The 25,900-nt window shown below is 37.2% G+C and overlaps 1 pseudogene; it reads right to left on the bottom strand.

The window, feature by feature from the left end:
* Positions 1 to 495: 495 nt before the first annotated feature.
* LOC124594281 lies at positions 496 to 25,031 on the bottom strand (annotated as a pseudogene).
* Between the last annotated feature and the right edge of the window lie 869 nt (positions 25,032 to 25,900).

Here is a 25,900-nt window from a genome sequence, read left to right on the forward strand (position 1 = left end):
ATTTTTTACCTGAATTTTGGAGAAATATGTTAAACTATTTTCTGAAGCTAAAGAGTATCTATACAAAGCATATAAGCTGTATCACTTTAAGAATTCACTGGACTATATACATCTGTAGGTTACATGTAAAAGTTGCAGCTGTTCCACAGGATCTTACTTTCTATTCTTTCAACCTATTGCATAACTGTTTCATTTCCACTAATGGCCTTAAAACACTTCATATGTTAATAGAGAATGTTTAATTAAAATGTACTAAACATTTCACATGTAGATTAATAAAGGTTATTTCAAACCACAAGGCCCATGAGAAAGACAGCTTCTTAGAGAAATATTTATTTGTATTACAAGATGAGTGTATAAATTGATACAAAAGTCATAAAATAACCGTAGATTAAAAAAGGTTCTGTAGAGATCTTTACAAAAAGCTGGAATGTAAAATTCACCAGCTGCTTTAATTACATCATGTACAGCCAAAAATAGCAGAACAATGTCCCACTACTTTTCATCTTCCATTTCTTCCTCTTGTTCATCATCAAATTCAACATCTTCATCTGCAGTAGCTTCCTGTTACTGTTGGTACTCCAAAATATAACATTCTTAGGGGTTAGTTTTACTCACTGTATCTGGTAATCTGTCGCAGCATAACTCCTGGAGACAGTTACAGTAAAAAAATGACTACAAATTTATTTTTTCAATAATTAGTCCTGTTTTTTGTTTCCATTGAAGATTTATTGTAATCTCTAATTAATTAAAAACATCTTTACAAATCTGAAATAAGTTGTAACATACTTACAATAAATTATCACAATAAGCTACATTCTTTCTGTCTAAAATCACACAATGTACTGACTCCCCTATACCAATATGGCTACCCCTATATATATGTCCTAAAACATCCTGAACAATCCTCGGCATTGTTTAAAATGAATATTTGATTAATTACAATTAAAATTTATACAAAAACTGAAAATACAATTATAAACGCATGTCTGCTCAGTACAGTAACAACACTATGATATTAGTACATCTCTGTTATTTCTTTCGAGAATAAACTCTCACATAAGAAATTACAATAATGAATTTATATTTTTTATAAATTATTAGAGACTCTCTTCGTGGAAATTATTCCCTTCATTTACAGATCTTCTACACCTTGAACTGAAATAGATTAAACAGTTATTTTTTGTTATAAGTTCTTCTAGGCGAGTTGCATATTTTGTTTACATGTGCAATTGTGAATTAGACTATGAAATGTTCGTTTTAAATGGTGTTAATGGGCTGTTATGTATCAACACCCGCAAAAGGATTTGTGCAACTGAAAGTTAAACAATCCTTTTCTGACAGATCTACGTAACAGTCCTCATTTTACAATAAACTGGAGGAACAAGCATTTTACTTATTGTATGAATAATTACTAGGTTTGATTAAAAAAACAAGTTATTTCTTAACTGTATGAGCTAACATGCAACTTGGAGTTTCAAACTAGTACAATATTCCTTAATTGTAAGTGTACTAATCTCTGTACTTTAGATAAATGTAAATAGTCTTGATATCTGCAGTTTGCAGACTGCTCCTCACAGAATTTTAAACTATACAGTACGCAGACCGCTTTGTTGAGAGTCTTGAAGTTTGCAGTACACAGACTGCTGTTTGGGATTAAGTGTCAGACCAATGACAAATCTTACCATTTTTCATTTGTCAAAACACCTCCAACGCCACTTTCCCACCTTAACAATAATTCAAACATTATATGTAAGAGTTCACTTATATAATACTGTGTGATCAAAAAGTCAGTATAAACTTTAAAAACTTAATAAACCATGGAATAATGTAGAGGTAAAAATTGACACATATGCTTGGAATGACATGGGGTTTTATTAGAACCAAAAAAGGAAAACAACATTCACAAAATGTCCAACAGATGGTGCTGGACAGCTACCATGACGGGTGAGAGATACACCGATATGTTACAGAATCGCATCATCCCCAGCCTAGTTGATTAACACCTGCTGGAATGTACGATGTCTATGCAGGATGGCGCTCCACTCCATATTGCTGGATGCGTGAAAGACTCTTGCGCGTGTCGTATGGCAATGATCGTGTGCTCAACCACCGCTTTCGTCATGCTTGGCCTCGCAGGTCCCCAGACCTCAGTCCATGTGATAATTGGCTTTGGGGTTACCTGATCGACCGAAATCTCTAAGGATGCTGAAAGACAACATCCGATGCCAATGCCTCACCATAACTCCGGTCATGCTTTACTGAGCTGTTCACAACATTATTCCTCGACTACAGCTATTCTTGACGAATGATGATGGACATATTGAGCATTTCCTGCAAAGAACATCATCTTTGCTTTGTCTTACTTTGTTATGTTAATTATTGCTATTCTGATCAGATGAAGCGCCATCTGTCGGAAATTTTTTAACTTTTGTATAAGTGTTAATTTGTACCTCTCTATCTACATTATTCCATGATTTATTCGGTTTTCAAATTTATACTGACTTTTTGGTCACCCGGTACATCATATTGGTTGTGTTTTATAAGTAATTGAAACAGCACCGACAACTATGTGGTTGACCCTTATATATAGGTCCATATACACCACTTGGGTGTAAATACACGATAAATGAATCATGAATAATAGGTAAACATATAATATTGAAACCTGTGACATATCTAAGACATATACATCAAAATTACTAAAGCAAGGTACAGAATTACTGTGTCTGATATCTGTTGCTGCTCAAACATAAATTATTATATAAATATAACAATATAGAAATAAGGTAGCCAAATGCATAGAATACAGCATATCTCATACAAAAAAAAGTAAACAAAGTCAACTGCCTCACTGTGCAGATCATCCAAGTGTTACAATGTTCACATTATGTGAAGTACTTTCATATACATCAAACATATTTGGTAATGCCCCTGCAGCCAGGCGACTAGCGCGAGTTTTGGTGTTCTCGTAAAGATAAGTCATTTTAGATTATAAAACATATAGTTTAGTACCTATTACGTGGTAAATAGGTGTATTAGTGTGCCTTTAAAAGTGTACCATTGAAGGTTTCATTTTTCTTTACGTAATATAGTAGAAAACGCCAGAAGATCATACAGTCGTATTTTGTCGTATTTTCTGCCTACGTTTTGCTGCAGCAAATCTATAGAATTTCGTTTAGTTATTCTTTGCTCTCTCCAGCAATTTAACTTAGCGTACCTATTCATTATTTAAGTAGCACTTCCGGAAAGTAGCGTAAAGTTGTTGTTTCAGAAACTTTGCACTGTTGTTTTTGTTTACACACAGTTGCGTATAGGCCAAATTTGTGGAACCATATTTTCGTTTTTATCTGTAATTTAACTGACTTATTCTTAATAGACTATTACGTTGATCATGAGTGAAAAGTGCTTCCCTGACTGTAGAATTGTGAGGTCGGGGCTTTGGTGCGATGGGTACTGTAGTTCTTTCCATGTGGGTGACTACATTTGCTTGGGAATAGGGGAAGTAAATGAGATTGATCAGCGGTTTTGTAGGATTTGTAGTGGAGATAGGAAGATACTAGAACAGGAGGGGAAAATTGCCGCCCTTCAGGCTGAGTTAGACAAGGCCAGGGGAGATCTTGACAGGTCAAGGAGGGAGAAGGGTAAAGAGAGGTGGGAAGTGGCAACAGGCAACAGGTGGAACAGGCCTAGAACTTTATCTGACAGCTTCATGATGAATGTGGAAAACAGATTTGACCTGCTGCTTCAGTTAGAAGCTGGTGAGCCTCAAGTAGTTGCAGGTGTAGACAGGGCAAAACAAACTTTCAGCACCAAACTGAAAAGTAAGAATGTAGGGTGTTGTGGCGTAACAAGCTAGCTACGCCACACTGAGAAGGGAGCCGAAAGGCACGCGTACACACACGCCGACGGGCGTCAAGTCTGGAACAGGATAAGTAGTGAATTCTAATAAGAAAAGTATGCAGCTCCTCAAATACTTAACTTTATTCCATGTTGTGGTACATCGCTGTTGATAATACAAATAAGACTCTCTTCAGATACAGTTAATGGCGCCTTTCTAGGTCGTAGCCATGGACTTAGCTGATGGCTATTCTAACTGTCTCTCGGCAAATGAGAGAAGGCTTCGTAAGTGTAGTCGCTAGCAAAGTCGTCGTACAACTGGGTTCTAGTGCTATTCCGTATCTCGAGACCTGCCTTGTGGTGGCGCTCGGCCTGCGATCACACAGTGGCGACACGCAAGTCCAACATGTACTAAATGGACCGCGGCCGATTTAAGCTACCACCTAGCAAGTGTGGTGTCTGGCGGTGACACCACATAGGGAAATCAGTAAAGAGAAAGGAAATGTTGTTGTTAGGTAGTTCCCATGGGAGAGGTGTTGGCCAACTTTTGCAGGATGAACTAGGAGCAGAATACCAGGTCACAATTTTTTTTAAACCTAGTGCTGGTCTGGAGCAGGTGATGGAGGTTTTAGGATCACTTTGCAAAGAGGAAGACACCGTGGTTATAATGGGTGAGGCAGGTAACAGTATTGACAGAGATCCTGGGTACAGTATAGAGTGTGACCTGGCAAAGATTGCATCAGCATCGAAGCATACTAGTGTTGAGTTTGTATCTGTTCTTGGGCGCCATGACAGACCTCATTTGAACTCTTCTGTCAAGAGAGTTAATTTGGAGTTAGAATGGCTGCTTATGTCGGATGCAGGGTCACACATTGGTGTGGTTGCTGTTGATTCTCTCAATAGGAGGGATTATACTAGGCATGGCCTTCACCTCAACAGGAAAGGGAAGGGTAAACTGGCTGGGAAAATAGCAGGAAAGTTAAAGGGGGGAGGAACTGTCACGAGTGATAAAATACCAGTAGTTATAGGGTCAGAAAAGATCTTTTTTATCGTAGGGGGGACAGAAAGAAACCAAATTTTAAGAGAGGTTAGAACTGAGAAAACTTCCAGTTTGAGAAAGAAACCAAAAAACATTATTACATCAGCATAAACAGCTATTGGTTAACAATTTTAAACAGTCAGCAGATATTTTAACTGTACCCAATTTTAACTCAGTCAATGTGAAATGTCAGCTATCTTTATTGCATCAAAATATTCGAGGACTGAGAAAAAAAATAAATGAATTAACTATCTGCATAGCTGACATAATCTTCCTCTCTGAACATCATGTGACCACTGGTATAGAACTTTTAAATGTTACAGGGTTTAGGTTAGCATCTCACTTTTGTAGATCAGAAATGGAGAAAGTAGGAGTTGCCACATTCATCAGGAACTGTCACAAATTAAAGAACATAGATATTCATAAATTTTGCCTAGAACAGCATATGGAAGCACGTGCAACAGAAGTAGAATTTCACAAAAATCCTACATAATATTAAGTGTATATTGAGCACCTGCAGGTAACTTTAATCTGTTCATAAACCACCTTGAAGCTGTACTGGCCCATTTAACAACCAAAAACAAAGAAATAGTGGTTGTTGGTGATTTCAATGTAGATTTCCTTAAAGACTCTCCGAATAAGAACTTAATTGAGTTATCAACTTAATTCCCACTGTAAAGTTCCCCACTAGGGTAGCCAATTGCTCACAAACAGCCATTGATAATACACTCCTGGAAATTGAAATAAGAACACCGTGAATTCATTGTCCCAGGAAGGGGAAACTTTATTGACACATTCCTGGGGTCAGATACATCACATGATCACACTGACAGAACCACAGGCACATAGACACAGGCAACAGAGCATGCACAATGTCGGCACTAGTACAGTGTATATCCACCTTTCGCAGCAATGCAGGCTGCTATTCTCCCATGGAGACGATCGTAGAGATGCTGGATGTAGTCCTGTGGAACGGCTTGCCATGCCATTTCCACCTGGCGCCTCAGTTGGACCAGAGTTCGTGCTGGACGTGCAGACCGCGTGAGACGACGCTTCATCCAGTCCTAAAACATGCTCAATGGGGGACAGATCCGGAGATCTTGCTGGCCAGGGTAGTTGACTTACACCTTCTAGAGCACGTTGGGTGGCACGGGATACATGCGGACGTGCATTGTCCTGTTGGAACAGCAAGTTCCCTTGCCGGTCTAGGAATGGTAGAACGATGGGTTCGATGACGGTTTGGATGTACCGTGCACTATTCAGTGTCCCCTCGACGATCACCAGTGGTGTACGGCCAGTGTAGGAGATCGCTCCCCACACCATGATGCCAGGTGTTGACCCTGTGTGCCTCGGTCGTATGCAGTCCTGATTGTGGCACTCACCTGCACGGCGCCAAACACGCATACGACCATCATTGGCACCAAGGCAGAAGCGACTCTCATCGCTGAAGACGACACGTCTCCATTCGTCCCTCCATTCACGCCTGCCGCGACACCACTGGAGGCGGGCTGCACGATGTTGGGGCGTGAGCGGAAGACGGCCTAACGGTGTGCGGGACCGTGGCCCTGCTTCATGCAGACGGTTGCGAATGGTCCTCGCCGATACCCCAGGAGCAACAGTGTCCCTAATTTGCTGGGAAGTGGCGGTGCGGTCCCCTACGGCACTGCGTAGGATCCTACGGTCTTGGCGTGCATCCGTGCGTCGCTGCGGTCCGGTCCCAGGTCGACGGGCACGTGCACCTTCCGCCGACCACTGGCGACAACATCGATGTACTGTGGAGACCTCACGCCCCACCTGTTGAGCAATTCGGCGGTACGTCCACCCGGCCTCCCGCATGCCCACTATACGCCCTCGCTCAAAGTCCGTCAACTGCAGATACGGTTCACGTCCACGCTGTCGCGGCATGTTACCAGTGTTAAAGACTGCGATGGAGCTCCGTATGCCACGGCAAACTGGCTGACACTGACGGCGGCGGTGCACAAATGCTGCGCAGCTAGCGCCATTCGACGGCCAACACCGCGGTTCCTGGTGTGTCCGCTGTGCCGTGCGTGTGATCATTGCTTGTACAGCCCTCTCGCAGTGTCCGGAGCAAGTATGGTGGGTCTGACACACCGGTGTCAATGTGTTCTTTTTTCCATTTCCAGGAGTGTATCTTAATAGAAAAGTCCAATGAACAAAATTATATTACAAAACCAATTAGTCAATGGCTTCTCAGACCATGACATGCAGTACCTTCTGTTAAACGTTAAAACTGAACAGGACATAAAATCTGTTAAATCTGAGCTCAAGAGGGTAATCAATAAGCCAAAAATTGATTATTTTAGGACACTCCTCAGAGACATTCACTGGACTGATGTTTACAGTGCTCATGGCATGAATGAAAAATATAACACTTTTGCTAATAAAGTGCTTACCTTATTCGAACACTGTTTTCCCCCAAAAACGTACGAAGGTAAGAGCAAAGTGTACAAAGAAGCCATGGATTACTCAAGGAATAGGGGTATCTTGTAAAACAAAAAGAAAACTGTATCTGTCAATCCGAAACAGTTCCGATGTTGATGCTATAGCACATTACAAGAAATACTGTTAACTATTAAAGACTGTAATACGGACATCAAAGCAAATATATTACAAGAACAAGATAGTCATATCAGATGACAAAATAAAGACAATATGTAATGTAGTGAAGGAGGAGACCAGTAGAACCCGACATGAAGAGGAACAAACAGCATTAAGAGTAAGTGATACATTGGTGACAGACGTGTATAGCGTTGCAGAACTTTTTAACAAACATTTTATAACTGTTACTAAAAAAATGGGGTTGTCAGGTTCGGTAGATGCTGCAATGGAATACCTCAGACCAGACATTGCAAGTAACTTCCATTATATGAATTTGAAACTCACTATCCCAGCAGAAATAATGTACATCATAAAACCTTTAAAATCAAAAACATCTAGTGGGTATGATGAAATATCAACATTGTAAATTAAAGAATGAGATTCTGAGCTAAGTAACATATTAAGCTATCTGTGTAACCAGTCGTTTATCAGTGGAATATTTCCTGAATGGTTGAAATATGCTGAAGTTAAGCCACTGTTTAAGAAGGGAGCTAATGAAATAGCATCAAATTTCCATCCAATTTCAATGTTGCCAGCATTCTCAAAAATTTTAGAAAAAGTAATTTATAATTGGCTTTATAACCATCAACTCAAATAACATACAGTCAAAGTCACAGTTTGGATTTCTAAAGGGTTCTGATATCGAGAAGGCTATCTACACTTACAGTGAAAATGAGTTTAATTCATTAGACAAAAATTGCAGGCAACTGGTATATTTTGTGACCTGTCAAAAGCATTTGACTGTGTAGATCACAATATCCTTTTAAGTAAATTAAAATATTGTAGTGTAACAGAAAATGCTGCAAAATGGTTCAAATCTTATATCTCTGGCAGAAAACAAAGGGTGTTATTAGGAAAGAGACATTTATCAAGCTATCAGACATAATACAACTGGGAACTAATTACATGTGGGATCCCACAAGCTTCCATTTTGGGGCCCTTACTTATTATTGTGTATATCAATGACCTTTCATCAGTAACATTACCAGATGCCAAGTTCGTTTTGTTTGCCGATGATACAAACATTGCAATATATAGCAAATCAAGTGTAGTCTTAGAAATATTTGTGGATATTAATCATTGGTTCCTTGCCAATTCGTTCTTACTAAACTTTGAAAAAACACACTAAATGCAGTTCAGAACTTGTAAGGGGTGTCCAACGAGTATATACCTAACATATGATGACAAGCATATAGGAGAAGTGGACAGTGTTAAATTCTCGGGATTACAGCTTGATAATAAATTCAACTGGGAGGAGCACACCACAGAACTGCTGAAGCGTCTTAGCAAACTTCTATATGCAAAGCGAATGAAAAAGCTAGCATACCATGCTTACTTTCATTCCATTATGTCATATGGAATCATTTTTTGGGATAATTCATCAAGCCAAGCTAAAGTTTTCAGGGAACAAAAACGTGCAGTAAGAGTTATATGTGGTGTGAACTCAAGAACACCCTGCAGCAGCCTGTTTAGAGAACTAGGGATACTAACTACTGCTTCCCAATATATTTATTCCTTAATGACATTTGTCATTAAAAATATATCACTTTTTCAAACCAATAGCTCAATTTATGGAATCAATACTGGAAATAAGAATAATCTTCACAAGGATTTAAAGTCACTTAGTATTGTACAAAAATGTGTGCATTATTCAGGTATACACATTTTCAATAACTTGCCAGCAGCCATAAAAAGCTTAACAACCAATGAAATTCAGTTTAAGAGAAGCCTAAAGGATTTATTGGTGGCCAACTCTTTCTACTCCATTGACGAATTTCTCAGTAAAACCAACTGATATATATATATATATATATATATATACATATAAAATTACAATATAACTTCTGCACAATTTCAGTGCAGTAATGTGTTCATTATATATATATATATATATATATATATATATATATATATATATATATATATATATGTGTGTGTGTGTGTGTGTGTGTGTGTGTGTGTGTGTGTGCATGCGTGTGTGCATGTGTGTGTTTGTGTGTGTGTGTGTGTGTGTGTGTGTGTGTGTGTGTGTGTGTGTGTAAGTACAGTCTAACTTCTGCACCATTTCAGTGCAGTAATGTGTTCATTGTAAATAAGTATTATAGTAGTTGTATTACATGTTTATTAACTTATAAATAAATAATAAAGCCTTTTATTGTACATTCATTTCATTAGTATTTGTAAAATGACTCTTTCATATAGTGTTCATCAAAAAATGACGATCATTCCACTTGGGACCTGTGGAATGGTTCATTAGCTTATTTGTTTTAGTTGTAAATATTTGTCATGTATTGTTGTTTTCTGACATGTTCTACATCCTGGAGGACCTCCTCACTACAGATCAGTTGGAATGAAAGTAAATATAATCTAATCTAATCTCTAAACATCACAGAGTCAAGTGTGACAATGACAAAAGAAATTTTTTGTTACAGTTTCCAAATTAAACAAGAGGCAGGTCTGGCCACCATGGCCACATGTCACTGTAGAATCAGATTTACATTGGCAAATTAAGTACCAGCAAGTTAATTCCAGAACACATGCCGCTCAACACCTAGTTAGTAGATTTCTCGTTGGTCATCACCGCAGTAGACTTGATGTAGCAACATCAGATCAGACAGTAATTAAAACTGGGCACAGATGTAAATTCCAACATAGGGTAAGGCGTAGGGTAAAGTACTAGTGGTTAAATATGAATGGATTAATATTAGGTGTAAACTAGTTACTTCAGCCACTCTAAAGTTACGATATATATATATATATATATATATATATATATATATATACATATATATATATATAAAATTCCAGAGTGAGATTTTCACTCAGCAGTGGAGTGTGCGCTGATATGAAACTTCCTGGCAGATTAAAACTGTGTGCCAGACCGAGACTCAAACTCGGGACCTTTGCCTTTCACGGGCAAGTGCTCTACCAACTGAGCTACCCAAGCACGACTCACGCCCCGTCCTCACAGCTTCACTTCTGCCAGTACCTCGTCTCCTACCTTCCAAACTTTACAGAAGGTCCCGAGTTCGAGTCTCGGTCCGGCACACAGTTTTAATCTGCCAGGAAGTTTCATTTAAAATTTCTCATCAGTTACATATTAATGAATCAACTAGTCTTCAATTGAAAGTAGATGTCTTTAAGAACCATAACTATATAATGAATACAAATCCTTAATCTTTATCTTTTCCTTTGCTACTAATTACACATGAATTATTAGTGGTCAACAGAGTATGTTCAATAAGACATTGGAGAAAATTAACCAGTTTTCATCAGTTGCGTAGAGTGGTTGTATAGGTTGGGGAGATTCTACAGTTATTATAGGGAGACTAAATAGTACAATAAACAATAATTTAAACAAACGAAACAATATATATCAAATAAAACAACAACAACTACTATTACTACTACTACTACTACCACTACCACTACCAGTATCACCACCACTAATAATAATAATATTAATAATAATAATAATAATAATAATAACTAACTTGTTCAAGAAACGATGACAAATTTGTAGAAATCCTGCAGCAACAGAAGAAGCACTTATATTTGCTTGTACACAAGTGCAATGCGCCTGTCTTTTCTTTACACAAATAGGTCCATAACTCGGTCTACAACGATCTGATCATTGGTTAGCTCTCCAAGTAGTGTCTTTTCTATTGCTAACGTTCTCAAACACGACAGCCGGGTGTTGGACTTTGAATTCCTTAAATAATTCTTCACTCGTTTAAGAGTACTCATGCTTCATTCTATGCTTGCTATAATTGTGCGTAGGTTCAAAACCAAGCACAGGATCTTCTTTTGTTTCTTCATAAACAGAGTTTAAATCATTGTTGACAATGTACTTTAAGATGATTCTTGGAGATAAGTGTCTTTTCTCATCAGTGTATATGTTACACAGGTCATTCTCAAGTTGTTCTTATTTGTAAACAGGTTACTGTTCTAATAACTAAAGCAGTTTCAACTTTGGGAATTCTTTTTGATAGTTTGGGAAACACTTTTCGTTCAGAAGTTCAACAAACCGAATTTGGGATAAAGTCTTTAAATCTTCTTTCCATCTGAATATTTTGGAAATCCAGTATCTCGTAAGTTAGTGCCCTGAGAGATGCCTTTTGACTGTCACAGAATGATAAGTTGCCATTCAAACACAAGCTGCATTTAATGCATTCATTAACGAATGTTTCCGTTCTTAATTGTCATAAGTTTCTCAAAACAGTTCTTATTTCGTCCGGGCAAGCAGTTATACCGACCGATTTTGACTGAAGTACAGTAAAGAGATGATTAAAATAAACAAAGCGCCTTCGGTAGTAGGCAAACGTAGGATCATCCATTCGTCGATTCATTCCCAAAGGACAGCTCAAAGATTCTGGGTCCCATTGAGAGTCCGTATCATTAATTATATAATTAAAAACACTATATAACTCTGAGAAACGACTAGATATTGTTGAAACTGCCCTGGAGCGATCGTTTCAGCGAGTGTTGCTTGCATGTGGCAGCTTAAATCCTTTCTCTGTTAGCAATACAGTGCGTTTTGATGATTTGCTGAAAAACGAATGGAATGTAGTACGATCACTTACAAACATGCGTAGTTGTCATATGATTTTGGAGGCATGTAACTGTACCAAATGAACAATGAATAAACAGCGCATAGAGACAGAACTGCTTCACCAATTGTTGTAGTCCTCTTCCTCTGCCCACCATTACTGAAGCGCCATCATATGTTTGACTAACCCCTTTTCCTTCCACATTCCATTCTTTCAATACTGCACAAATAATGTTTGACAAACCTTCAGCAGTTTTATCTCCAGAAAGATCGTAAAATCCAACGAACCTTTCCTCAATTTTGTCTGCAGTACAGTACCTTAATATTATAATCATTTGACTCTCGCATGACATGTCTAATGTTTCATCGACCTGAATTGCAATGAAATTTCAGTTCTGAATTTCAGATTTTATGTTCTCATTAACTGCCAGAGTTACCATTTCTATTGCATCATTCTGTATATCTGGAGAAGTTCCTTTAAAGGTTGCAGATGATGACAGATGGTCTCGGATTAATTGCTCTCCTTGAACTAGTAAAGCCAACAATTCCAGATAGTTACCGTTGTTGCTAGAGGATTCGTCTTCTCGATGTTCGCAAAAGGCTAGTTCTTGTTTACAAATAAATACAACTGCCTGAATAAGACGAGCCAATACTCTTCTGTTGGATGCGACTTGTTCTTTGTATTTTGTTGTTGTTAGACAAGCGGCTTCAAAAAGGGCGCGCTCAATTCTACTTTTGCCCAATAACTGAAATGATTCTTTGTTCTGCAGGTGACGTTTTGATATCTGATGCTTTTGTGCTTTGCTGTCAAAGTTCTTTATTGTACAAATGCCCTCATTGCACTATTCCTTTTCACGACCAAACAGACGACATACATAACATTATAATCTGTTATTAACTGCATTCGCAGTCAGCCAAGTATACTTTTCGTATCATGCTGTCTGAAAAGTTTGGCTTCACTTAAAACTAAACTGTGTATAGGTATAGCTCGTTTGTCCTTCAATTCCCACTTTTTTCGTTCATTAATGTAAAAAAAGGCGTTTTCAATAAAAATTCTATATGGTGTTCAGTTGCTGGCTCACCTTTAGATTAGATTAGATTAGTTTACGTTCCATAGATCCATGCTGAGGAGATCCTCGTGGATGTAGAACATGTCTTTTTTTTTTAGCTGAAATAACAATACTAATAGTATGAATATATACAATACATCATTTGTTTCTATTAAAAAATTCATCAGTGGAGTAGAAGGAGTTGGCCACTAGTAAGTCTTTCAGCCTCCTTTTAAACTGATCTTTATTTGTAACTAAATTTTTTATGTTTACTGGCAAATTATTGAAGATGAGTGTTCCTGAGTAGTGGACCCCTTTTTGATCTAAAGTAAGTGCTTTTAAGTCCTTGTGCAGATCCTTTTTGTACCTGGTATTGTATGTATGAACTGAGCTGTTTGTTGGAAAAAGAGATATATTATTTAGGACAAATTTCAATAATGAGTAAATATACTGAGAGGCAGTAGTTAGTATACCCAGTTCTCTGAAGAGGTTTCTGCAGGATGTCCTTGAATTTACTCCACAAATAATACGTATTACATGCTTTTGGACTCTGAAAACTTTTGTTTGACTTGAAGAGTTACCCCAAAATATTACACCATATGACATTATGGAATGAAAGTAGGCAAAGTATGCAAGCTTTTTAATTTTTATGTCGCCTATGTCTGCTAACACTCGAATTTGTTAAGGCGTTTCTGCAGTTCTGTGGTGTGCTCTTCCCAACTGAATTTATTATCAAGTTGTAATCCCAGGAATTTAAGACTGTCAACCTCTTCTATCTGCTCTTCTTCGTATTTTATGCATATGCTGGGTGGGAACCTCTTACAGGTTCTAAATTGCATATAGTGAGTCTTTTCGAAGTTTAATGTCAGTGAGTTGCCTTTAAACCATTTATTAATATCCATGAAAATATCATTAGCAGATCTTTCTAGAACTACACTTGACATACTATTTATTGCAATACTTGTGTCATCTGCAAACAAAACGAACTCTGCTTCTGGCAGTGTAACTGATGAGAGATCATTAATGTACACAAGAAAAAGCAATGGCCCTAAGATGGATCCTTGTGGGACACCACATGTAATTTCTTCCCATTCTGATGATGACTGATGACTTAATTCACCAGTCCCTTGCACTGACACCATTTGTTTCCTGTTAGTGAGGTATGACTTGAACCATTTTGCAGCACTGCCCATGACAACATAGAATTCTAACTTACTTAAAAGGATGTTGTAGTTCACACAATCAAATGCCTTTCACAAATCACAGAAAATACCTGCTGCTTGTAATTTGTTATTTAATGAATTAAGTACATTTTCACTGTAGGTGTAAATAGCCTTCTCGATATCAGAACCCTTCAGAAATCCAAACTGTGTTCTTGATAATATGTTATTTGTGGTCAGATGGTTGAGCAGCTGCCTGTACATTACTTTTTCTAAAATTTTTGAGAATGCTGGCAAAAGTGAAATCGGTCTGTAGTTTTATGGTATCTCTTTATCCCCTTTCTTGAATAGAGGCTTAACATCTGCATATTTTAGCCAGTCAGGAAATGTCCCAGTTATAATTGACTGGTTACACAAGTAACTTAGAATTGTACTAAACTCACAAGAACATGCCTTAATTAACTTTGATGATATTTCATTGTACCCACTAGAATGCTTTGTTTTTAACGATTTTATTATGGACGTTATTTCTTTTGGGGAAGTGAGTGATATATTCATCTACTTGAAGCTATTTGTGAAGTCTAGTTTCAGATATTCAAGGGCATTATTTACTGATCCTGAAAGTCCCATTCTATCAGTAATGGATATAAAGTACTTGTTAAATAGATTTGCCACACTATGCCCATCAGTTACTAATGTGTCATGTACACTTAGTGCTATTTGCTCCTGTTCCTTTCTAGTTCTACTAGTCTGCTCTTTCACTATATCCCATATTGTTTTTATATTGTTCCCTGACATTGCTATCTTTTTCTCATAGCGCATTTCTTTAGATGTCTGAATTACTTTTTTTAATGTCTTACAGTATTCCTTGTATTTAGCTAAATCATCAGCATTGGAGCTATTCTTGGTCGACAGATACATTTTCCTTTTTGTCTTACAGGAAATCTTTATTCCTTGTGTAATCCATGGTTTTATTATAGACTTCTGTTTAATTTGAGTAACTTTTAGAGGAAAACAGTTTTCAAACATGGTACCGACATTGTTCATGAATGTGTTATATTTTTCATTCATGTTATGAGCACTATAAACATCCTTCCAGTTCATATCTTTGAGCAGTTTTCTAAAACACTCAATTTTTGGTTGACTGACTACTCTCCTGTACTCAAATTTAGCAGTCTTGATAATCTGCTTAGAATTTACATCTAAGACAAGGAGCTGCATGTCATGATCTGATATTCCATTTATAACAGGTTTTATGATATGATTTTGTTCCTTTGACTTGTCTATAAAAATGTTATCAATGGCTGTCCTTGAGGATTTAGTGATCCTAGTTGGAAAGTTTACAGTGTGAGTTAGATTGAAAGACAACATTACTAACTGCAGTGAATGTTTACTGGAAGATTGCATTAGAAAATCTGTATTAAAGTCACCAGCAAACAAAATTTCTTTATTTCTTCCTGTTAAATAACCCAAAAGAGCTTCTAGATGATCTAAGAATAGATTATAATTTCCTGCAGGTGCTCGGTAAATAGTTATTATTATATAGGATCTGTTATGGAACTCTACTTCAGTTGCACATGCTTCGAGATGCTGCTCTAAACAGAATTTATTAATGTCAATGTTCTTGAATTTATGGCAGTTTTTGATAAATGTGGCAACTCCTCCATCCATATCTACTCTGCAGAAGTAGAAAGCTAGCTTAAATCCTGAAATGTCTAACATATCTGTATCAGTGGTCACTTGATGTTCAGAGAGGCAGATTATGTCAATTTGGTTAGATGAATTCAATTCATTGATGCAAATGAGTAGTTCATCAACTTTATTTCTGAGTCCCAGAATGTTCTGGTGTAATAAAACTAACTGATACTGCATACTAATGGGATTGTAACTGCTTTGGCAAAGATGAACTGGCAGTTTCTGATTACTTTCTGTTAAACACTGTTTAAATGGAGGCTGTATGATAAAATCTGACTCCTGTTCATCTGTTTTCTTAAACTGAGTGTGTCTGCCAATCTCTCTTAAAACTCGTTTTCTTTCCCCCTTCCCTATCCTAAAAAAGGCATCCCTCTGACACCTGTGACCACTGGTATTTTACCACTTGTGCCAGTGTCCCCACTTAAGTTTTCTGCAATCAACCCAGACAGTTTTCCCTTCCCTTTCCTATTGAGGTGAAGGCCATGCCTAGTGTAGTCCCACCTATCGATAGCATCCACAGGAGTCAAACCAATATGGAACCCTATATCCGTCCTAAGCAGCCACTCCAACTCCAAGTTCACCCTCCCTACGGAAGAGTTGAAACGAGGCCGATCATTGCGTCTCAACACAGACACAAATCCCACACTCGTATGCTTCGTTGCTGATGCTATCTTCACCAGGTCACTCTCTATGGAATATTCAGAGTCTCTGCCAATGCTATTTCCCGGACCACCCACTATAACCACGGCATCCTCCTTTGTGAGATCCTTGCATAAAGCACCTACATCCTCTGTTACCTGACCCAGATATGCACTAGGTTTGAAAATGTTTGTGACCTGGTACTCTGGACCTAGATTTTCCTGCAGTAGTTGGCCAGCACCTCTACCATGGGAACTACCTAACAACAGAACTTTCTTTCTCTTTACAAATTTCCCTACCTTTTTCAAGTCCTTGAAAGCTTGTTGTGCCCTTTCTACAGCTTCTGCTACATGAGGCTCATCCGATTCTGACTGAGGCAACAGGTCAAATCTATTTTCAAGATTTATGACAAAGCTGTCTGATGGTCTCCTTTGCCTGTTCCCCCTATTACCTGTTGCCACTTCCCACCTCTGTTCACCTTCTCCCTCTTTAACCTGTCCAGATCCTCCCTTGCCTTGTCTAGGTCAGCTTGAAGAGCTGCAATTTTCCCTTCCTGTTCCAGTATTTTCCTATCTCTACTGCAGATCCTACAATACCACTGGTGAGCCTCATTTATGTCCCCATTTCCCACGCCACTACATTCGCCCCAATGAAAGAAACTACAGAACCCATCACACCATACCCCGGAACTAACGATCCTACGGCATGTCAGACACTTCTCACTCATGGTAAAAACAGAAATCGTATAAGCTGATTTAAGTAGTGACTAAAACGTAAACAAAGGACCCTAGAAACTATTCAGGCAGATATAAATAAATTGAAAGAGTACTGAATAAAAAAATGGTGATTACATATAACTCACTGCTTACTTACGATACGCGCGCGTGGAATTAAGCCTAAAATCCGTGCTATAGGCGCGAGAAGGAAAATTAACTTCTTACCCCGTTTAATCTTCTTTAACACTTCACTAACACTTCCACTAATGTAACAACACTTATATTATATTTATACCAACTGGAAACGTTTATTTATAAGTTTAATTCACTGCTTACTTACGATTCGCGCGCGTGAAATTAGGCCTAGGATTCGTGCTTGATGTTGGCAACAGAAATATGCACTAAAATCACACTAGAATGACTATGAACACAAATCGCGCGACTGTTAAAAGCCAGCATAGAAGTGGCAGAGACTAGTCTCGATACCTGCTAGCAGGCGCAGCTCACCAGCTTTCGTGGAAGAGGGGAGGTGGAGGGGAGCCAAGAATGCCACTTAAGTGCAGATGCACACAGCCAGGTAAGGGAAGGGAGGCAGAGACTGAGAGCAGTGGAGTGTCAAATAAGTAAATACACCAATACTCAGGGTGTGGCATGGGCTACAAAACTGATATCTTCGTACATTTAGAGCTCTTAGTAGAAAGTTGTTTATATTTTTGTTATGAATTACCATTGCATCATTGTGAAGCATGAATACAGAGGAGACTAAGACTCTAACATATTTTTGAACATCATCTGTCACATATTTAATATCCATACCACATAAGTAGTCAGTCACATCATCTGCTTTTACATTAAAAGTTTCATGTAATAAATCCTGGTTTTCATTAATAATCAGATAATAAGCTAATATATGTATATATTGAAAAGCATGGACTCAATACAGCAGTATTGAACAGTTCAGATTTGTGTGGACATTGTGACAAAGAACACCTCATATCTATGCCCAGGATACCAGACATGTTGTAAACATCATCCATATCTTATAGAATTAAGATGGCAAAAGAATAATTAAATAAGACTACCAATGGTTTGGTTATTGAAGTGGTAAAAATTACATGAAAATAAAACTGTGTGACTCTAAAATCCTGGGAATCAGAACACTTCTGTCCCAATAACTATTTCCAACATAAAATTCCATTTTCCTTATGCTCCACAGATGAAGTACAGATGTAATACAAACATAATTAATTTCTTTCCTTTTCCAGTTACACATTAGATCTAATACATCTTAAGGACAAGATCATGAAAAGTATTTTCATACTTCATAGTAAATCAACGTCTATCGAGTTACTTCCACATAATTGGTATAGTAACAGGTCAAACCAAATGAGAACACATATATAAGGCCACAAACATCTAACCTAATTGTAATCACATCTCAGCTGTAAAGTAATAGTACAGATATCTTAAGTAAACTTCACACCAGTTCTAAACATTTTCTCAACTTTTCACAAAATCAAATGAGGTTATAACTTTATCAGCATAATGAGAATAACTGTATAGGCATCATGAGTAAATATTACACCAACTCTCCTCAAAATTCATATTCTGGTTATATTATTAAACTACATATTATTAAATCTGCCCAAAGTTTGTACTTGTATCCAGATAACCAGAAAAAACAGCTTGTCCAGTATAAAATACATGCACCAGTTCCTTTTGGCATCCAGTCTCTAACTACTCGTCCAAATAAGAAAGTGGAAGAGGATGAGTTTATACAGATAAGTAAGATAGGATGTGACTTAGGAAAGGAAAGAGTCACACCAGCTCTGAGCCTTGGGTTCGCCACCCCAAAATTGCAAAAAGAGCTTACAACCTCCTGAGGAATTTTTTGTTCGAATGGTTCAAATGGTTCTGAGCACTATGGGACTTAACATCTGTGGTCACCAGTCCCCTAGAACTTAGAACTACTTATACCTAACTAACCTAAGGACATCACACACATCCATGCCCGAGGCAGGATTCGAACCTGCGACCGTAGCAGTCGCGCGGTCCCGGACTGCACGCCTAGAACCGCTAGACCACCGCGGCCGGCTTTGTTAGAATGATTTAAGGTTGTCATCATTTGAAATAGTATCTGTTCTTACTGTCCTCACACAATTGTTACGCTTGTCACTACATGTTTCATCAGAGTTCATAGCTTTAATAGAATCACACGATATTTTTGAACATCATCTGTCACATTTTTAATATCTATACCACACAAGCAGTCAGTCACATCATCTGCTTTTACATTAGAAGCTTCATGTAATAAATCCTGTTCCTTCACAATGAATGACCATGTACTAAATTACTCTGATCATAATTTACTGGTATACAGTAGCAAGTCACTACACAATGAATCTTAATAAGGAAAACGAATATCGTTCATTTTTTAAAATATTGGTTTCTAAAAAAATTGAAATTGGTGTTGTTTTGTTCTTCCACACTCTAAGTAAGGTGCCTGGTCAAGTTATAGACTTGTGTCTTACAAATTGCACACTGTATACTCTAGGATAGTAGAAGGATTCTAACTGCCCTAACTAGATAGGATAGTAAAAAGGGGAGTGATTCCAGAAAATAAATATGGAGTCACTGGTTGGGACAAAGCACTACTTGCCACATGTTGTATCTATGAAAGTACCACAGATCCCCTACCTGTTAAATTTCACCACAAAACTACTGAAAAAATGAATCTGAGAGGATGTTCACCCCCATATTTTGCCTTGACTATACAGTGCACAGAATGTATTCTCAACTATTTCAATTCCTCAAATCACTATTTAATTAATAATTTATGATGGACATAAGGATTTTTTTAAGAAATGTTCAAATATTCAGTGATGACAAAAATAAAAATATAAATTTCCTCTTATTGGTTATTTCACTTTCACTGGGTTAAGGTACTCACTGTAGAGTTTGCTAAAGTATACAATATGACATTGACTGTGTAAAGTAAGATGCATATCAAATAAATTTCCAATGGTGTGTCAAATATCATAGAACAAATATCATGATGCTAAACAGGTGATTTAAGGTTATCTGCACAATATCAGCTGTGTCACGCTCCTCCAAATAACAACAAATTCAAATGGTCATGCATAAAATCAAACAAATCCCAATATATGCCAGGTAAAAGCATACACTAGTGTTCAAATATACCCTTTTCAACCCCGAATCTATGAATAGACAAAATATAGGTAAAATAAGCAAATATTCACACATAAAAGAAATATGAATAAAAAAACTACAGAAAAATATTTTACAGTATTAGGTTCAAATGTGTTAAGTTATCCGATTTCTCACTTGTCAGTGTTTACATTTGCAGTAAGCAGTGGACATTAATTGAGCTTTTTATTAGTTGTAATTTTCTTTCAATTAGTATCTTTTTTATTATTGGGTCAGAATATTCAGAACGTGTCTTAACAAGTTGTACATCATGGGTTTGTCTGTGTGGCATAGAGTATACATTCTTCAACACAAGTTTACTGTTTGCTGGTTTTTTATTCACTTTTGTGGTACTTTCATTAACTAGGTAATTCTTTTTGCAAAGCTCACTCAAATCTGTCTGCAAGCTACTGATTTCAGCACACAAACTCCCTTCACTACTTCTACACATTCACTAATTGAGTTACTATTAGATGCCTCTTCCAAATTGACGAATCATTTTCCTTTCCTTAACGCACATTTTGACAAATTTCATTTATGGTTTCGCACTTTTGGCCACTATTGTTACGTCTGTCACCATAGTCACTAACTATTTTCACCACTTTATCACAATCACTACCTTTTACTACAATACTACACATTTACTAATCATACTACCACCAGGACTCTGTTCCACATTTTTCATGGCAATTTTATCATCTGAGTGCACACTTTGACAAATTTCAGTTAAGACCTTACACTGTTGATCACCATACTGACATTTGGTACCATAGTCATTGACTATATTTAGTACTCTATCACTAATTAGGTCTTCCTTTTCATTTTAACAAACACATTCAGACACATCACTGAAATCAACTGGTAACAGTAATCTATCAGGCACTGCTCTACTGGTTTCTAACTCAGTACTCAAACACTCACCAGAAATTCCAGAATCATTCAGCATCAAACCATCAACTTTAACTTCTACATTTACTATCATCTAATTCTGTAAGTAACATATCATCACCAACATCATTATCATCATCATCTGAAATATTCTTGTTATAAATATCACCATCATACTTGATATTATTTTCAATGGCAAACTCATTTCTCTCTCCACACACTTCAACAACCTCAACACTGTGAGTACTCTGTTCTACAACATCCCCATTTTCCTGTTTATTATCTACTGTAAATTCTTCTGGAATTACACTGCCATTCTCAGTTCCATTGCCTAGCACATGAACATCAGCTTCCACACATACAGCATCAGTGTCAGCATTTTCACCCATTTCACAGCCACTCAACGTTCTCACTAAACCATACTCATCAGATGAGTTCTCATCACTATCAACAGCTACTACCGCATTACAACTGTTAAAGAAATTTGTCAAAGTGCTTTCTTCTAATTCCAATTCAGATTTTTACTTTTTTTGTTAATCTTTGTTTTCAGATAAAAAAATTTCACGAAATTCCCTATCAAACTTCAGTCTCCTCACTTCAGGTTGTATTCTGGGTACAAAATTTTGGTGTGTTCTATTTGTTCTGCCCCTTCCCCTTCTGCAATTACTCCAATGTGCCGGACTGTAATTCCGTTGTCTATCTGCCCCATTTCACTAGGCTCCAAAAGAGGCAGGTCTTAGTTTAACAGACCATTTCTTCTGTTTTCAAAATTGTTAGTATTATTTCACTCATTTTGTCCCCACTGACAATTTCTTGTTTCAAAATTCCTATTCTCAGGTCTCTGCCTATATTTCCTCTCCCCATTTCTTCTCTCATCATTACTAAATCTACTATTGGAATGATCATTGAAAGCCCTGTTATTGTTATTCGTGCTATCATCAGGTCTGTCATTACATCTGTCATTTCTCTCCCATGATAAATCCAGTTTACCTATACATCTAAGGAATTGTTCAACTGTATCATCAGGTCCGTTGACAAGACTACACTGAAATCAAGTAGTTTATCAGGATGTACAAAAATTCTTAACTGTTGTTCACAAACAGTTTTCATGTGTCCACTACCCGTTTGAAATTTGGCCCATTCAAAAATTTTGACTTAATTCTAGCTTGTTTAGTTTCTGACCAGAATTTGTTCATGAAAGCTCTTTCTACCTCATTAAACGACATTTCAGTTTTGATTGCTTGGTTCGCCCATGACAAATCCTCCCCATCTAAGAACTTATTATAAAACTTAATTATCAAATTATCACTCATTTTGTCATTCAAATTGTCTTTAATCTGGAACATGAAATCAACTGGCTGTATAATGCCCTCCTCTGAAAATGTTTTGATGTTTACATTACTCCACAATGTACTGTAACTACAGAAAGATTTCACAGCAACAGAATCTTCGATTTCTTGAAATTTAGAATTGAAGTTCGAAATTTCGCCTAAGCAAGTGCCTGCATCATCTTCTAACTCCGCGAAATTATCAATTTTGGTGAAATTGTGTATATTTTGGTCCGTTGTTTCGAATTTCTTTATGAAATCTTTGTTGAGCTTTTTTAATTGTAATACTTCAACAGTAGCAACTTTTTCGAAATTTTCCACGGAATCAAGCCTCTCTTCGAAGTTTTTATTTTCCTGTTTTAATGTCACTATTTCCCCTTCTATAGTCGAAACGTTTTTGGTAATCTCGTCTACCTTTTCCCAACACCTCTCTAAACTCTCTTTTGTCTCGCAAATTTGGGTTCCATGGTTGTATAATTTTTTATCAATTGAATCAAGAAAAATTTTCTGGTCATCAATTGATCTTTTTTGTTCATCCATTGATCTTTTTTGCTCTTCCACTAACTGTACTAACCTATCTAAGGCAGATACATTTGATTCAAATCCACAAAAGGGTGTACATACACTACTGTGATAACTATCCTGTCCAATTTCATTGTCACAATTAACTATATTATTAGCAGTAATATCTACGCTTTTTTCCAAGTTTCCATTAACCTCCCCATTATCATCAACTTGCCTATTGTTGTTAATCTCTCTATTATCCTCCTTAATGACAAAACAGACACAAACAGTTTCCAAAAGTAAAATTCAAATAAATTTTGTACTTACAAACAGTAGGTTTTTCAAGATGAGTTTTCACATAAGTGTACTTTGTAGTGTTACTCACTTTCTTCTTTGTCCAGTTCTCATAAACATGGACTATTATTTCAACAGGCAGGTTATCTCTGAAACAAAATACAAGATTAGTTTACAGATTTACACCGTATCCCAGCTCCATACACCAATTATAACATTCTTAGGGGTTAGTTTTACTCATTGTATCTGGTAATCTGTCGCAGCATAACTCCTGGAGACAGTTATGGTAAAAAAGTAACTACAAAGTTATTTTTTAAATAATTAGTCCTGTTTTTTGTTTCCACTGAAGATTTATCGTAATCTCAAATTATTTAAAAACATCTTTACAGATCTGAAATAAGTTGTAACATACTTACAATAAATCATCACAATAAGCTACATGCTTTTTGTCTAAAAACACACAATGTACTGACTCCTCTATACGAATATGGCTACTCCTATATATATGTTCTAAACCATCCCGAACAATCCTCGGCATTGTTTAAAATGAATATTTGATTAATTAACAATTAAAATTTATACAAAAAATGAAAATACATATAAAAACGCATGTCTGCTCAGTACAGTAACAACACAATGATATTAGTACATGTCTGCTATTTCTTTCGAGAATAAACTCTCAAATAATAAATTACAATAATACATTTACATTTTTTAATTAATTTCTAGAGACTCTCTTCGTGGGAATTATTTCCCTTCATTTACAGAGCTTCTACACTTTGAACTGAAATAGATTAAACAGTTAATCTTTACAGTTATAAGTTTTTCTAGGCGAGTTACATATTTTGTTTACATGTGCGATCGTGAATTAGACTGGGAAATGTTGGTTTTAAATGGTCTTAATGGGCTGTTACGTTTCAGGCACCAAGTAATTCATATTTGACTCAGCCTCAGTAAACTTCATTTCATCCATCCCCACTCCAGTGAACCAGTGAAGGAATTCTTTACAGCAGAACATAGCAGTAACCTGCTCAGATATGCGCTTGAAGAGCTTCTGAATAGCTGTAGAATTTCCAATGAACGCAACAGCCATTTTCAGCCCACGGTGTGGAATGTCACACCTAACAGTTTTAAAATTATTTGGGATCCATTCTACAAAGTAGCTGGTTTTCTTATTTTGAATGTTGAGCATCTGCTCATCCACTCCCTTCATGGGCATTTTACCTCTGAAGATAGTAGCAAGAGACAAGTATCGACCATGGCGAGGATCACAAGCTACCATCATGTTCTTAGCATCAAGCATCTGTTGCATAAGCTCTGGAACAGTGAGGGCTCTATACTGCTGATTGCCATGAACCGTCAGTGGGGCAAACCCAGGCATGAAAAAATGCAGGTGTGGGAAAGGAACCATATTAACTGCTAATTTGCGCAAGTCTGCAGTCAACTGTCCCGGAAACCTGAGACACGTCGTTACACCATACATCGTTAGGAAGACAAGGTGATTCAGATCGGATCGCCTGCTTTTCACACTACTTTCTGCATTCGTGACGTCTCTAGTTGGCTTTCGACTATCGAGTTTTGCAAGTGCATGTGAACTGTGTGGACTTCGATTACGTATTTCGTGTGTAGCGCTAGCCGGTTAAATAATAAATAGTGTGGGACAATGTGTGCCGAAGTAGTAGATGATTATAAAATGCTATTTCAGACAATTCTTAGGGGATTGTAATGTTACTAGAGAGGACTAGTTGACCAGCTGATTCAGCTAGTGGGCTAGATAGACTTTTCGAAAAACTGAAGTGTCTTGGCTACTAATACACGGTGAAAACGTTTTCAGATGCAACCGAAAGTAAATGAATAACTAAGTTCGTATCAGTATTTTATCTGTTTGCTGCTAGGACGGTCTTTGTTTCGTAGCATTACATCACTTATGTTGAATAATCAGTGTGTAACTTCGGGTTACCAATCATTCAATTAGCGTTGTTTATGCCTATCTGAGATTCGTTTTGAACTGATTGTGACGATTAAATTCGCTAATTTGCAAGAAGTTTTGCCTTAAATTGTTTAATAACTACTGTGGGTTTTAAAGCAACAAATTATCAATCAAGATGATGGAAGAAGGATTGTTTTATGTCGAAAGTGCGGTGTCAAAGGACAAACATTTTCTGGAGAATTTCTCAGTTCCTAGCAGTAGTTTTGAAGATTTCCAGAAATCAAGGTACTTGTGCAAACATTTTTGTGCTATATTCATTCATTATCCTGGGTGGGGATTTGAGAAAGTTGAGGAAGGGTATAGAACCAGCCCATTAATATGCATCGACGAGACTTATGGATTTGGATTGAACAGCAGTTGCACAGCCCATATGAGTGCTGTGG

This window comes from Schistocerca americana, chromosome 2 (genome assembly GCF_021461395.2).
Source record: "Schistocerca americana isolate TAMUIC-IGC-003095 chromosome 2, iqSchAmer2.1, whole genome shotgun sequence".
In the NCBI taxonomy this organism is placed as follows: Eukaryota; Metazoa; Arthropoda; class Insecta; order Orthoptera; family Acrididae; genus Schistocerca; species Schistocerca americana.